Consider the following 15092-nt stretch of genomic DNA (forward strand, 5'->3'; position numbering starts at 1 on the left):
GAGGTCTTAGAAATATGTCTGGGTGCCAGCTTAACTGGACTTAAGTTTTATCTTGTATTAAATCTTTTTTTCTCATTTTTTCAATAATCTCTTTGCTTTTTGAAGATAATTTTTCTTTTAACTTTTTAAACCTTTTTGATATTTTGGTCTCCTATCAAACTATTTTTTTTTCTTATCTTTTCATGTAGACTTCTTTATTTCTTTTTACCTTTTTTTCCTTTTCCTCTTTCTAATATTTACAAGGTTGACAAATACAATCATGACACAAATGTCTATTTCTATCAAATGATGCGAATGCAAATGTCGATGCGAATGCAAGTGTCAATGCCAATGCAAGAATGTGAATGTTTGATGCAAATACATTTGACTTTTTCACAATGCAAATGACAAAGTTTCTTTCATGTAAATGCCTTTACAAATACCTTTTCTTAGGATGTAGATGCCCTGATGGAAATGTGAATTTTTTCTTATGGTGTGAATGCAAGTGATGCAAATGCAAATATTTTTCTTGTGATGTAAATGTGAATGCAAATGTGTTTCTCATTATGCACATGCAAGTGCGAATGCAAATGATACAAATACAAATATCATTTTTCTTGATACAAATGCAAATGTCTTTTTTCTTGTGATGCAGATGCTAGTAATGCAAATGCAAATGTCTTTTCCATGATGCAAATGCAAACATCTTTTTCATGATGCAAATGCAAATGTCTTTTTTTTTATAATGTAGATGCAAGTGATGTAAATACGAATGTCTTTTTTTGTGATGTAGATGTGAATGCAAATATCTTTCTCATGATGCACATGAAAGTATGACTGCAAATAATGCAAATGCTAATGTCCTTTTTGTTTTTACAACATGCAGATTAAAGGTATTTTATAGTTGATGCAAATTTAAAGACTTTTTTTTTGTTTCCTTTTTTTTCAAAAAATCTTTGTTCAAAATTTCAAGGTTCATTCTTCACAAAAAATGATCTCAATATCTTATACAAAAATGCTTAACTAATTTTCAAACTTTTCCAAAGTAATCACAAAATTATCCCACATAAAGTGTTTTCATAATCAATGAAAAAAACTAAAAACACATTAATCTCTTGTAAATTGATGATTACTATTTAGAATGCTTATGGATGGTATGATTGGCAATTCAATTCTTCACTGGTGGGCATATTTCAAAGAAGATTCATGATTACTATTTGAAATATTTATGGATGGGGTGATTGATAATTCAAAATTTTCATTGATGGGCATATTTCAAGGAAGGCTGAATGAGGGTTGCAATGATTTTTCTTAGGCTCACAAAAAAGATAATTTTTCTAAAACACTTTTCTTTTATTGAAAACATGATACTTTAATGTGCATCAAAACTAATCAATATTTTTTGAAGAAGATTTAGGAAGAGAAAAGGGTTATTTTTCTTTTTTTTTTTTATGCTTTGGTGAAATGCAAAGTCTTTAATGGGTATTGCGCAATGACTTTATATTCTTGATAGAATCTTGGAACTCTAAAATTCTTCTGGGATCTCAAGAATGGTTGTAGCTCTGAATTGCCTTTTTTGGGTTTTCATCTTAAGCTATATTTTTTAACAATGAAGAACTTAGTAAAATCTTCAAGGACATAACTCTTTAATTCAAGTGTCCACATTTGATTAGAATAGACTTTTCAAATACATAATGTAGGCCAAGGTTTGGGGTTATGAAGGAATAGATAAATAGGCTCAAAATATATTATTTAGGTTAATTAGGTCGAGGATTAATTAGGCCAAGGATCTTACTAAGCATTCTCTAGACAAAAAGCCATGTGTCTATCCTTTTTTGCTCTTTTTTTGTTGTTTTTTTATTAACACACCATGCACATAAAAAAATTCAAAACTAATCCAAAAGAGGAAAATAATTTTTTCGAAAGGGGTTCACAATCCAAACAAGAACTTATGTAATAAATGGGGATTCAAAAGATTCATGGTCATTTTCTTAAGAGAAATTCTTTAATTTTAAGCCTTCGTACTTGATCTTATATGGACTTTTCAAAGGTTGTAACATAGGTTAAGGTTTAGGATTGTCAAAGAAAAGGATAAAAATGCCCAAAATAATTATATACGGGTATTTAAAACCAAGGATCATTTTTCCATTCAAAGGATACGCTATGAGGTCTATTCCTTTTTGCTTTTCACCCCTTCATTTCTTTTTTTTTTCTTTTATTCTTCCTTTCTTTTCATTTTTTTTGTTTTATTTTTTTATCTTTTTTCACTGAGTGGATTTAAAACTTATTGTGAACTTTCATATTGAGCTTTTGCCCCAGCGTACGAGATTTCATTCAGACATCCATATTCTTAACCTTTAAATGTGTTCCTTTTTGCCCTCCACTGTAAAGAGTGATCTTTAGTTAGGGTTTTTTTTTTAAATAATTCAATCAGATTCAAAAGGATAATAAGGGATAAATTTTTACATTTGTGAGAAGATAATGAAAGACGGCCATTTGTCATTTTAAGTATAAAAACTTAAATTGAAGATGAGTTCTCTTTAGGGAAATGATCTCGAAAAAATATTTTTGTTTCAATATGTTTTTCACATTTTCTATTTTGGGCCTTTTTTTATCCCATTTCCAAAACTTTTAATTTGTTAGGACTTTATTAAAATTTATTCAAATTTCCTAAATGCATGATGTCATAACTATTTTTTTCATTTCTCTTTTTTATTTAATTTTTTGGGATGTTACTTCATCTTTAGTAATCAATTCTTGAATGCTATTTTATTGAAGCTTAATTCACTTTGTGCCTCGACCTTTAATTTTTGAAGTGCATGTTAGACATTCTCAATATCAAACACTTTCTTTGAAGTTAGGCTTTTGAAGATATCCTTATTTTGCCCCTAATATAAAAAAAAAAATCCTTGATCGGGGTTTATTTTAGGAATAATAAATTTAATAGGCACAAAGGGGTAGCAAATGGATAATTTTTTTATAAGTGAAAGATAGAGAAAGATGGTCATTCATCATTTCAAACACAATCACTTGGTTAGAAGAGCAATGTGTTTGAAAAAATAGATAAAAAGCTCCTTTTTGCTTTTATTTTCATTTATTTTCTTTTTTTTTGTTACAACCATCAATCATTTTTGTATGACTGATACCCCATATTGTTTCCCTAATCAAGGTTCTTATAAGGTCATATAGGATGTCCAAAATTTGATTACACAGTTCACAAAAAGGCTTATTTTGGTTCCAAATTGTCTGGCATTTTGGTAAAATAAGAGAAAAAGGTAAGGCATGAAACAAATTATCTAAGGCAAGAAAGAATTTTGCTTCTTTTAATCTATGCGTTAAAAAAGTTCAAGCATTTTTCATGATTATGTCATCAAAAGAATTTGAATGATTCAATCATATTGGCAAGATTTTATACACATGGAATTACCAATTAAAAATTTTAAAGAGTATCTTGCTTAGTTTTCGAAATTCAAAATAAATTTACAAAATTAGCCTATTTTGTTCATTGTCCAAGAAAAGATCATGGTTTCAATATATCAAAAGATAACGAGGTTCGTAAGTAAAAATTCATATCCCTTAAAGGATTATGATTGGTGAGTAAACTTATTCAAAAAGATTAAAAATAAGAGTGGTCAATAAAAAGTATAAAGATATTAGATGAGGTTTCTTTTTTTTTTTTTATATATAGTAATCATCAATTACTTCGAGATTCTTGTCATAAAAACCATAAATTTCCTTTTGAAAAAGCCTATGTATTTTATATTTGATCTTGAAAACTACTTATATGGGACTTTATTGTGAATCATCATTTTGTTTTTTGTTTTTATTTTTGTTTTTTATTTTGATTTTTATGAAGTGCTTTTCATTTTATGATTTTAAAAATTAATATGGGATTATTATTCAAACAAATGCATAGAAATAAAATTTTATAGAAAAATAGAAAGCATTCATTTTTTTCAAAATAAAGTTTAACAAGATTAATTTAAATAACACCTAAGGACACCATGCACATATCATACATAAAAGGTTAAAGGCTTAAAAGAAAGCTATTGTATCTTGATCTTTCAGCACTCGAAATTTTCTTTTACATTTTAACTCTTCACATTTTGTAACTAGACAAAGTCAACTTCCATTGTTCTATTAGTTTTAGGATCAAAATACCACTCCTGATAATAACCCCAGCTTTTTCCTTTAGCTGTATGCATTTTTCAATTGAATGGCCAATTGCCTTCATATGGTAATCACACTTACCATTAAATCATAACTCATTGTCAATAAATTAGGTGTTATTTTTAGAGGCATAAGAGTGAGGTATCAGTCTTCTATCAACAAAGGCAAAATGTGAGAAATAGGGATTGAAAGTTTCTCTTGGTTATTTCTTTTTTTTTTTGTTTTCATGTTGGTCGAGTCATAGGCTCAAATGTAAGGACAAGATTGTGAAAGGTCATTTGGGGATGGGAACTTTCTGAAAAACTTAGATACTAGCTTGGTTGGCAAAGTTATGGGTTTTAAGAGATACTGCTTATGATCGAAAAGTGGGGTTGATGAAAAGGATAAAAACTACATGAGATAAAGTTATTAGGTAGATGCCCCTCAAGTGTGATTGCTTGCGCCTCCCTTTCATTCTTTTTCATTGTATTTCCTTTTTTAACATTAGTTGCATCATTCAATTTAATCATGCTATTTTTTATTGCATTTTTTTATCATTTCTTTAGAAATCATCATTTTAGCAAAGTCTTTAGAGATATTCCCAATCATTCTTTTGTAATAAAGACTATTCAGAGAATTGACAAATAAAATAGGGATTTTTTTTATAAAGGTGGTTGTATTTAGGCTGCTACATCTCTCAATCTATGTGTATATTATTTAAAAGTTTTGATTGCCTTTTTTTTCATATTTTGTAGTGACAACCTATCCGGTGCCATGCTTTTAACATACTTGTATTGAGCTAGGAAGGCACTAACCAAATCATTCCAGGAGCAAATCTTACTTTTATCTAACTAGGCATACCGTCTTGTTGCAGACATGGTGAGACTATCTAGAAAGCAATGGATCAATAACTTATCATCATGAGTGTAACCTGTCATCTTTCGGTAATACATGGTGATGTGTGTCAATGGGCATTTTATTCCATTGTACTTCTTAAAATTTGAAGTTTTGAATTTTGACAGAATGACAAAATCAGGCACTAGACTAAAGTCATTGGCATCAACACTCCCATGATATCATGGCCTTCAATTACCTTCAATCTTGCTTCCAACAGATCATATTTGTCCTTGATTACCTTATATCTTAATGGATCTAGCACTCTTTTTAGTTGCTCCAATTCTTTTAGATCATCTAAATTAGGCACATCAATGGAGTTGTAAGTAGGCCTAAATTGACGTTTGTCTGAATTGGAGGCAACTTGGTAGAAGTATCCATGTAAAATTGATGAGTTGCTGGAGGTACTTGTGACATATGAGGGTCTTGAACATATAGATTTATGAACCCAAGTGGACACAATGGTGCTTTAACTGCTATTTCCTCCTTTACCCCTAGTGTTTCAATGATTCCTTTTCCTTTTGTCAAACCTTCTAACATTTATCTTAATTCTACCAACTGTCTATCCATATTTTATTGTATTCTTGTAACTGTTTCATTGATCTCTCCCTGGGCCTTTTCTATTTTTTCCATCCGATTTGTATTTTCATTTTCCATGATTATGGTATAGGCTCAAGTGTTGTAAGTGCACAGATTTAACTGCTCTTGTTTCTTAGGATACATTATCCTTAAACCTTTGATTAATTACCAAAAGTTAGAAATGCATGACATGGATTTTATTATTAAAACTTTCAAAAATATCTTTTTGCTTTGAAGGTTTAACAAAAGTGTATTCACTATCACCATTCTTTGTTTTTAGTTGGCAATAAAAAACAACAAATGATGTATGATATGTAAGTCAAAATTTATTATTATTAAGGATAAGCTCAAATTCCCTCCTGTATTCAAGTCGGGTTACTTAAAGACATTCTTATGTCTCAAAAGTTTAGTGTAACCATATTTGCAATCATCATTCTTTTTCACGGACTTATTTGGGCACATCAAAATGAAACGTAAACAGAGATGTCCATTTTTTTAGCAAATTCAAAAGTTTTCCTTTATTCCTAAAAGTTTCAAGTTTATACATCAAGCACAATCCTAAGACAAAGACCACGAAATGCTAGACTAGCTCTTACTCCCTTTTTGCCTTGCTTAAAAAATCTAAAAAAAATGGACTATGACTACTGGTAAGAATAACCCTTTACCTTAAGGCTTTTTTTTTTCATTCAACATCTTGGCTAGTTTGACTAATGCCTACAGCACTACTTGCTATCTCATCATGTGTCAATAAAAGATTTTTGTAAATAACTAGCTTTATTTCAACATCAAAACCTAAATATCCAATTTTCATCAATCTTTGTACCTTATGTTTCAAAGCTATGCAATCTTCCAAAGAATGGCTTGCGACACCAAGATGATATTCACATCAAGCATTATGGTCATAACATTTAGGAAAAGGTGGTTTGGGGGGTTCAACAGGGATAGGGCTAGTGAGGTAATTTTTTTTAAGTAGTGGGTATAACTCTATATAGGACATGGGTATTAGGTCAATAGTATTGCAAGAGTTTTTCTATTCTATGGTTGGTTTGCTTTGTTGATAAAATGGTGGCATAGTTAGTCTTAGAGTGAATTGGGAAACTTTGGGTTAGAAATTGGATTGAAAAGGTGGTGATAGGATAGCATGTTGAACAAGTGGTTGTAAAATGTGAGGTGGTGGACATGAATTCAAGTGTGAAATTCTCGGAGGTTGCATGAAATTTGCAAGCCTAATCCTAGGTGCTTAGAAAGAAGATTGAAAGCAGTCATGAGAAGGATTTTGGTGCGATTTTGGAATCAAGATAGTTGGTAAGGGTTGTTTGAAACCGAGTGACTCCATCTTAGAAATCATACTTTTGAGTTCAATCATTTGTGTGGCCAATTCACTCATTCTTTTCTTGAGCTCATCCAAATTTTAGTCAAAGTTTGAATCACCCAATGCCTTGGTATGCTCGAAAAAAATGTTAGAACTAATAGGAGCCAATTGATCTTGATTTGATAGAAACTGAAGTGACAACAATCCTTAAGAGGCAACAAACTCAACCATACCACTATCTTTAACCATTTCCATCAATTGAGCCATCTGTTGTTTCATCTCTTGAAGCTTGAGCCAAAATTTCTCTTGATTCAACTCCAATGCACTAATCATTGCTTTTAATTAATCTCTCATTTTCACCATTCTGATTCCCACCAAGACAATCATTTTATTTAGGGACTTAGGTCAAAAATTTTATATTATTACCCTTATTGAATGAATGTCACAAAAATAATTTTGAACTTATATGACACATAGAATCATGTTTATGAATATATGAATATGATGAAGATGTAAAAAATGTTATGAAATGCAAATATGCCTAAGGCAAATGGATTTTCTCATGTATAGGCCCCAAATGATAAAAATTTCATCATCTATGAAAATGTATGCAAGGAATGTAATGTTATGTTATAGTGATGGTGGGATATGAAATGCAGTGCATGTTTTACAAAACCTTACCATTCATGAATCCATATACATGAAATGCTAGGACAAGTTATATGAGTCATGAGATATATACCTATGACTAACACAACATACTTGTATAGAATGCATGAACCTATTAAGAGCACAAAATATGTCTACATAGAATGCAATGCTTGTGTTATGTCGCCTTAATGAAACTAACACTACATTAAAATATGTAATGAAATGGAGTGCACGCACTACCTATTAAAATGTGCATGCAATGCATATATCATTTTATTGTTATACCTGAAAAATGATGCATGTTGTATCTATTAAGATGCATAAGATGATGCATATATACTACCTTATTATTTCTTCTCTTTTTTTTTTTTACAAACGTGTTAAAAACTGGATGTAAAAGATCAAATGAAAATGTGAAAGATTTAAATTTAAAATTTTTTTTTTTTAAGGAAAAGTTTAAAACACACAATTTTTTAGCACATAGAATAATTGGATTTGAAGATTTTTTCTCTTTTTCATTCATTTTTATCTGGCCAGTAAATGAAGAATTTAAGAAAACCTTTTTTTTTTTTGAAAAGTTTGTTTTTTTTTTTCTGTTTTGGAAAATGCTAAAAAATTTCTTGATTTTATTTTAAAATATTTTTGAAAATGCAAATTTTGGATAACTAGAAAATGAATGAACTACATGTTAAGAGAAATTTTACTTTTTTTCAAGAAAATGTTTTCTTTATTATCTATTTCTTTTTTTTTTTCAAATTTTAATACATATTTGGATTATTTCTTTAAAAAGGTCGAAGAGCTCTACCCTATGCAAGTTTCTATGGCTCACAATATGCTGGGTTAGGATTTGTAGATCTAAAGGTTTCCAAACTATTCCTTACATCATTGTCCATTATAAATTAGTAAGGATCTTTAATCCTCACCTCTTACTAGCTACTAATGGAAAGGGTTCAATCCGAGTGAAAGTATTTTGCTAGCAAATGCGAAAGTTATCACCTTAGGAGAGCGTAACTACTTTACTTCCTCTTAAAAGGAATAGTGCCTGGGTCTAGAGCTCATGCATGTGAGTGAATATGCAAAATGTGTGCAAAGTGATGTATTAATCAAAATAACATAAATAAATCACAAGCACAAAATCAAAATAAAATAATAACTAGCATGTAATTTATTTTATTTATTAACTTATGTATTTTTTTAAAAAATTAAGATAAAGGGAATTAAACTCAAAATCAAATAAAACCAATTAAATTCAACAATTGTTAATACCACATAGTTAAAGTTTTTGGCTTGACTCTCAAAATATCCCTAGTGGGTCGCCAAGCTGTCGTAACATATTAGTCTAGAGACTCGATCGCCAGATATAAGATTTTAAAGATTGAAAAACATGAAGAGTTGCTACCAATCTTTTTTAAGGTGTGATTGACTATCCAAAAGTTTATATTTTTAATAAAATGAGTTTAGAGCTTTATTAAAAAGATAGTTTTAGTCTACAAAAATAATATTGGGTTTAGGAGTCGGTTATGTGTGGAGAATGATTAGTACCCTCATAATGCCCATAAAATTGATACTAATTAATCATGCATTACTTTTTTGTGTTAGATAAAAATAGTTTTTATATAAAGTTTAATTACAATTCCCTTCATTTTGTGAGAAATTAGTTTGAAAAAATCTTTTATTTAGGAATATTAAGAAAATCTTTAAATTAAAAAAAATATCTTCAAAGTCAATAAAGGCAAAATTTGAAGATAATCTTTCCATTTAAGATTTATCATAACATTCTTTCTAAACATAATAAAATAACATTCTTTATAAATGATAATTATTAATGACTCTTCAACATTTAGGCAGATTACCAATTATTAATTTCACGAAATTAATTTTTTTATTCAAAACTAAAATTTTGAAAAAACTTTTGGTGTAAAAAAATGGAATATAATATAATTGATATTAAACATCTATAACGAGAGCAAACATATAATATGCATTATAAATGAATACATTAATTTAAAAATGAAATACATGTAAAATGATAATCAAGTGTGAATTTAAGAATCGAGTTTTCAAATATAAAGATACTACTTAGACTCTCCAACATTTAGGTACAGTTTGGATACGAATTTTTATATTTAAAAATCTCATTTAATTATTTTTTATTATTTTACACTTGTTGATTTAACAAATTTATTTTAAGTTGCGAAAATGGATGAAAATTCTTAATGAAATAAAATTTCTTAAATACCTTAACATCTAGGCAATATTCAGGAACAAATTATTTCATAGAAAGTTTTCACGCAAATCCTTAGAAATTTAAAATGAGTTTGGGTTTATAGGTAAATTTGGGTTTAAATTTTAAGAATTTACAAACCTTTCTAAAAGTTTCCAATATTCAAGTAGACTTTCGGAGTAAGTTCATTTTTTTTAATTCTTAAAAAAAAAATTTTTTTTACATTCTTATATATTTCATATATATTTCTTCTTTCTTTCAATATCATCATCATCATCATCATCATCATTATTATTATTATTATTATTATTATTATTATTATTTTATTATTTGAAGCAAGAGTGCAAATAAATTGCATTCAAAATAATAACAATAATAGTTTATGACATGAGAGATTAAGTTGCATAAAACTAACTTTAGCACCAAAGAATTTAAATATTAAACCTATCACAACACATGAGATTTCAACTTTAGCTAAGTAAGAAATAAATATGGACATATATCATAAAAAGCATGCATGGCACCTAATAGGAACAAAGTCAACTTGTACTCTATGCCTAGAAGTTTTCTCATGTTAATGAATGCAAAAGATAAAAAACTTAGATTAGACAATTCAAAGGATAAGATAGTCTGACAATGAAAAGGTTCTCTACTAGCCTAGGGCCTATTATGATCTTGCATGGTTTCAATGGTTCATAAGGCTCTAGACAACATCTTTCATTGATTTTTTCTTCTTTAAAAAAAGAACTCCTTCGCCTAAGTAAATCATGACAGCATGAATGGTAACTCAACATGGCATGAGGCTTTCATAGGAGAAATGGCACACGAGCAAATGACAATAACCTTACCTTCATGAATTAAATAAGCCCACATACAACATTGATCAATAGATAAAGATTGAATGAAAACTAACATTTCCATGAAAGACTAACACAGGAAGAAGAAAAAAGGACAAAAGAGAAAATGTACCAACACCAAGCAAAACAGAAAGCTTGAACAAGAACTTTACATGTGTTAAACCCAATGAGAAATATGAAGCTTTAGATTTCTATCAACAAGTTATGCAGAAGAAGGAGTAATAGATGTGTAAATGGTAAAGTTACACCTTTCGACATCAATAATGTAAATAGGTTCATAGGAAACCTCCAACTTCCATGCAATAGAAAGTGATGAAACTAGTTTAAAAAAAGAGTTTTGTTGAGTGTTTTAGTTTTAAAAACTTCCTTTCATTACACACCAATTGAATACAAATGGATATGACAGTGTTCACAAGCATGAAAGCAAACAAAAATGGAAATGGAAGAGCTAGTTTCCAATCCACTTCTTTTGGTAAACTTCCCCCCTTTGGTTGTAAACTTTGTTGTTTTCTAAAGCATTTTTCTTCTTTTTTCTGTTGCTTCTTTCATTGCTCTCTTTTTTATTTCAAAGCATCTTTTTCTTTATTTAACTAGCCTTTTTTTTTTTTATGTTAGCTTCCTTTTTCTTCACCAGCCTTTTCAGCCACCTCTAACCTCTTTTTAATATTTAGCTCCTAAAAAAATCTCATTCTTGATAAATATAGACCCTTGGATGAGATTTCATCCAAAGGTCAAAACTTGTGCTTTTATTCTTTTCAAGGAACTACCTTTGGCCATTGGATCAAGATCAATAAAAGATCTAATGATCCACATTATTCACTGCAAATATTAGATTTTTATGGCCTCTAAACATATGAAAAGACCATTTTACCCCTAGTGAAAAGTTTTTGGTATTTATGCCATTTTCATAGAAATCAAAGTTCCCATGGTCATTTTTGGGATTTTGAAACACCAAAAATCATGAAGTATTATAAAATTAAGATTTAAAAAGTTTTTATGAAAATCTGAGCTTAAGAAGGTCAAATTAAAAAAATACTCCTATAGGAGTATTTTAGTAATTTCACATTTTTGGGCTACTGTTATGATTTCAAATGCACAAAAAATCATGAAATATTATGAAATTAAAATCTGAAAAGTTTCATGAAAATTCAAGCTTGAGAAGGCCAAATTACGAAGATATCCTTGTAGGGGTATTTTGGTAATTTCACACTTTTCTCAATACAATAAAAATTTTTAGTGTTTTACAAATCACCAAATTTAATTTAAAACCACATTGATTGTAATTAGGTTGTGAATTTTGAGAATTGACCTAGATTCTATCTATTTTGACCAAGCTTTATGCAATTTTGACTTAATTTGATCAAATTTAACCTAAGTTGACTTTGAATTTTTCAATAGGCAAATTTATAGGCTTTTTATAAATTGTAAACAGTCTAAGCTCATGTTCGTAAATAAATTCCGGATCAATCATATTGAAAAATATTTCGAACAAAATTCGATATTTACAGACTATCCATATTTTGAAGTTTTCTACAGTACATTGACATTGATTTGCGTGAAATTAAATGTGCATTGATATTTTCAGACTCAAAATAATGTTGGCAGCAGTAGGCCAGCTGTAGCATAGTTAAAAAAAAAATTCGCTTTTCAAAGAGTTTATATTAGGGATGTCAAAAAATAAGGTATGGGTAAGATAAAATATTTTTTATTCTTTTTTTTAGATTTTTAAATTATAACTATCCTAATATTTATATTTAATGGATATTTTAAATTTATCTCAATTCCCATCCTTTTGGATATTTAATGGGTATGAATAATCCTAATACTCATAGCTTTTAAAAAAAATAAAAGCCAAAATTTTTTGAAGCTTTTTTTATTTTTATCTTGTATATTTAAGTAATTTTTTATAAATATATATTAATATAGTTTTTTCAATAAAAATATATTAATTCTAATTAATCTAAAATAATAATTTATATTATTTAATAAAAAATCTATTTACTAAATATATATAAATATATGTAAGGTACAAGTACGGGGTGAGTACTATATTACCCATCCTCATTCTCATATCTAATAAAAATTTAAAATCATATCCATCTCCATCCTTATAATCACAATATAATACCCATCACAATTTAAATAAAAAATCAAATTTCGAGTAAGATTTACATCGCTAGTTTATATGATATCAAAATATATTCAACTAAAAATAAAAATATTTATTCACTATTTCACATCAAATTAAGAGTTAACCATTTTCATAAAACTATCTAACGGTTCATCATTAATTAATAAAAGAGCCATTCAGCAATTAATTGTTATTAATTCATTTAAGGTATGAAATTAGAAACTAAGGCATGGCTAAAATGATTATTTTTTTTAATTTAAAGAAAGGAGGATTTGAACTTAGCTTTTCCACCGGAAAATGCATATAGTTATCATCAAACCAAACGTTTGAATGTGCTAAAATGATGTAATTATGAGATAACTAGTACGTAGTTGCTACAATTAAAATTTTGAGGAAACTCAGATATTTAACCAGTCAAATAGGAGGATGAGCACAATTCATTTTCTAATTTCTATGTTCTTTGCCATCCACTTATTCCCTCCCCTTACTTTCTCTCTTACCAAGCAAAGTCATAAATCCAATTGGCGTGACAAACCGTCGAAAAGGGATTGGTAAGTAGGAAAAAATTTAAGAAAGAAATATAACTTGACCAGGAACACGATTGGTAAGCCAATTTCCAATATTCAAACAGTTGTACTGCCATCATTTTCAAAGTTTTGTCCCTTCTTTTTAAAAGAAAAAGGTTGGAATCTCTCTTTCTTTATATTAAAAAAATAAATTACAAAAAATCATTCTGTAATTTGATGCAGATTTAAAATAATTTATAAATTTTAAAATATAACACTTAATTATCATAATATTTTTTTTGTCCAAAATCGTAATTTTTTATTATCAATTTTTTATTTTTTTTAAAATCAAATAAACGAAGTTCCTCATTTTTCTTTCATCTTTTCCTTCATTGTTTTCAACTTTTATAAATGTTTTATACTCTTTTTCTACCTCTAAATTTTTGCAACTTTTTGGTTTTAATTTTAGTGAATCCAAAACAATACCAAATGAAATTCTAAATTCCTTTTTTCTCTTCCCATTTTTTATTCCAATTTAAACGTCGATTTTCGGGTTGAAATTATGGGTAGTTATTAAGATTCTTCTTGGTTCACTCACAATCTTGACTTTGTTTCTTCCCTCACTTTACCTCACAACCCGTCGCAAATCTCGTAGACATCAACACGTGAATCCCACGCCACCAATCTCCAAAGAGATCTAAGAAATAATCTACCACCCGCCAGCACCAAATCACCACCATAACACTCCGTCAGTACTGGAGATTCAGGTGGACTTGGGAAAAGTGAAGCACAGAGTGGTGTTCTCCAATGAGAAAAGTAGAGGGCCGACGAGTGCAGGTGCAAGTGTGAGTGAACAGCATCGTTTGGGAATGGAAGTGTGGGGTTGGAAGTGTCTCATCTTCGTTGAGGAAGATGGTGAGTAAAATTTGAAGATGGAAGGTGAGAAAGCTTGTGGGGATGGTCATGAATGGTGGATTGGTGGCCTGGGTAAAGTTAAGAGAAGAAGGGAAAGGAAGTTAAATTCACGGCATTAAAGATGATGCTAACAGAGTAAAATACAAGAGAATTAAATGTCATATTTTAAATTCGTTTTAAAGCACAAAATGATTTTATGTAATTTACCTTAAAAAGATGATAAACACAACATTGTAGTAATTCTCAGTGAAAAAGAAATATACAAAGTTGTGTATAAAACCGGTAATTTTGACCATGTGAATGCTCGATTGATTCTCGCCCGTCTTTTGGATTGCCCTGTTATAGATTTACAAAAAAATTTATTAAAATGATAAAAAATATATAAATATAAGAGTTAAATTATACTTCTCTCACAAATGAGAATTTATATCTCATTTTTTCTATTTTAATTACTTTCAAAAATTACAAATTTTTATTTAAACATCCAGTTACATTTTTTTTGGAAGACCTGATATATTATTTGTTCTTTTCTTTTTCCGAGAAACTCAAACATTTATTATTATTATTATTATTATTATTATTATTATTATTATTATTATTATCAGCGTGAATTATAGAATTTCTACGTGGTTACTGTTTCTGTTAGAACAACTTTATATCGGTCAATTGGGGAAGCTTATTGTTGAGTTCAACTGAAGTACTTATCAATGAAGTTCCAAGTCATTACATGCGAAACACCTAAAAGACAAGTCCCGTTTTCAACGGCGAAAATTCAAAAGGAAAAACTAACTGGTACATTTTTGGAGTTTTGCGGATGAAGTATCTGGTACATCGGGACCAGGACGCACTTAGTGTCTGGTTAACCAAATGATACTTCTACGCAGATGGACGGATG

The sequence above is a fragment of the Durio zibethinus genome, chromosome 1 (genome assembly GCF_047325235.1).
Source record: "Durio zibethinus cultivar Kanyao isolate XHJ-2024 chromosome 1, ASM4732523v1, whole genome shotgun sequence".
Classification (NCBI taxonomy): domain Eukaryota; kingdom Viridiplantae; phylum Streptophyta; class Magnoliopsida; order Malvales; family Malvaceae; genus Durio; species Durio zibethinus.